Here is a 2,672-nt window from a genome sequence, read left to right on the forward strand (position 1 = left end):
CCTGGATTTGTGCCTTTAGAGCAAACCTTCCTGACATGAGAAATCAAAAAAACCCTCACTGCGGCCAAAAGCCACACTGCATATACTTATCTTTGAGAAAAAGGGGGAGGGAGATCAGTTCACAAGCAGGAAATGGCTTCCAGGTGTCTCCATACTCCAGTACACAACTCAATCGCTACCATCCAGTGATACCAGGCTTAGTAATCCCAGCTGTCCTGCTTTTTCTCAGGGATTTTGACTAATCATGCATCATCACAGCCCATCTCCTGGTGACAGAGCATAACTCTGGCTCTGGAGCTGTGCTTGAACTGCTTACAGGATATGGTTGACAGAAAAAGTTACCGCTAGGCCTTCTGAATCAATGTGAGCACGTGGAAATAAGCAGGGTACGTACACATATGCCTACGTCTGTGTATGCCCCCATGCCCATGTGCCCAGAAATTCAAATCACATTGTATTCTGGAGCTGGAAAACAAAATCAGCTACTCTGATTCTTGGTGTGTTGTGGAAGGAATTAACTGAACGTGGCACCCTCTTTCCACCCCTGTACTCCGTACAGCTGGTGAAGAGGGAGGGAAAAGTTCTATACCATTTGTTCTACCTCAGTGTTGTCTTTCTTCTTATTTTTTTCCCCTGCCTTCTGCCATCTGGAGAAACACTTCCTTGTTGGGTATTATGATTTCATTGTGCAAATATGGTAGGAAGAGCTTTCTGAAGCCTCATTCCAGCTTGCTAGTTAAGAATATAACAAAAAAGTAATTAGCTTATATATATCTGACACAGAAAGGGAAGTTAGTTTTAAGGAGCACTGTTTCAGCATTCTCTTTCAGCTTTTTCCTCATGCAAAACTTTGACCTCATAGCATTAAGCAGACAGAAGAGTGCTGCTACCCATTCTACTAGATTATTTACATCGCTATGAGACCATGTCATGACGCAGTAGAAAATTGTCCTTTTATTTGCAATGAAGTTGCATTCCAAGCTGGCTAACTTCACTGTTTTCCAGTTAACCAGAATCCATTTAATATTCAAGAAGGAACGTGACATCTTGGTGCGGGTAAACAATAGTGAAAACGATTGACTATTTGGTGCCTCAAAATAGGGAGTGTTTACTTGGCTGCAGAAGCAATGAATATTTGCATTCTCAATGCTGATGAAAGTTTCTCCGTTGCTTCCTAAGCAATACTGTTTTCACTGTGTTTTCTGGAGGACCATTTGAACAAAACCATTAAGGTCTGCATTGAAGTGTAAAATTTTTAGTGACTGATTTATTTTTTAAAGCTGAATGAAAGGATAGCAGTTCCTTAGCCTGGAAAAGGCTGAACAGCTTAGTGAGAAGTTCAAGTCTTTACATGTAAACATTAAAAAAATAAAAATCCATCTTATCAAAAGCAGTCTGAACTGCAGGATTGGCACCATATTTTCACATCAATGCAAAAGGTGAGACATGGCATGACACCAATGAGCACCACCCACAGTCGGACTATGTCTGTAAATTGTGGAATGGTGATTGTTACAAGCCTGTATTGAGGAACAATAAAGTATTATTTAATGTAACAGATCACATTATATTAGACATATAGGTAGTCAAGCAATGACCTTCTCTTCTGTCGCGTTTTCTGACAGTGACAAACACCCTGATGATACAATGCTCCTACCTTATGGTGTGCTCAGCACTTCATCTTCAGTTGATGATTTTGTGAAGCTCTGAGACACTGCCACACTGGAGTAGGATCATGCTTCTGTTTTTATTGTTCCACTAAAGCTTGTAATATTGTAACTTCTAATCTTTTTTTCTTGGTGTGTGAGAAACCCCAAAAAGCTTGAAACTGTAGTCCACCAATTCTATTGTCAGAACAGGAAGACTATATGACCCCATATATCCGAAGTTTTACTACCTACTTTGTCCCTTACTGCTTAGCTTCTGCCCAGATCTGACTCTTCCAAAATTAAGCATGCTACTCCTGCACCATATGTTCAGATGTGCGAAGGGAGAAGGGAGTTGTTATTCAATTGGCTCACTGTCTTTTAATGAGGCAAGGGACTTGTGACCTCAGTGAATTACAGCTGATAAAGGGTAGGATGTACCCACACATAATCACAGAAAACCTGCAAACACAAATGAGCGGTGGGTAATCTCTGGCCTTTACTAGGGAAAGGCAATCTTGTGGGCAAACACTTAAGCAGAAAGCTAATGCTTAATAGCATGTGATTTTAAACTGCCAGTGCACAAGCCTGTCAACATTTATTTCCAGGTTCTCTGATCCTCTTTATTAGCTTCCTGTCTTGCTTTCGTCTTAACCAAATCAGAGGAAGGTTTGGTTTTTACTTTGTTAACAAATATTAATTTTTTTCTTTCAATCTGTTTGTATTTCTCAAGGATCTGAACAGGTTGAAAATATTCTTCATGCTGCTGAAGGTAAAGCATGCTCTTAAACAAAAAGTTATGTAACATACAGAATAATATCACATGCCAGACCATTATGCTAGGATCTGATCAGATAAGTAAGCTTTGCCTTCATTAAAGGCTTTAATCTTGATTATGCTCTGGGCAGCCTCTGAAAAACAACTCTGGAGTTTTCCTCTAAAGGATCTTTAATGCTCTGGTTTGGAATTTTTCAGATTACTCACAGTATTTTTGGGGAAATCAAAAGCAAAATTTTTCCTCCTCTG

The sequence above is a fragment of the Buceros rhinoceros genome, unplaced genomic scaffold (genome assembly GCF_000710305.1).
Source record: "Buceros rhinoceros silvestris isolate BGI_N320 unplaced genomic scaffold, ASM71030v1 scaffold20606, whole genome shotgun sequence".
Lineage (NCBI taxonomy): Eukaryota > Metazoa > Chordata > Aves > Bucerotiformes > Bucerotidae > Buceros > Buceros rhinoceros.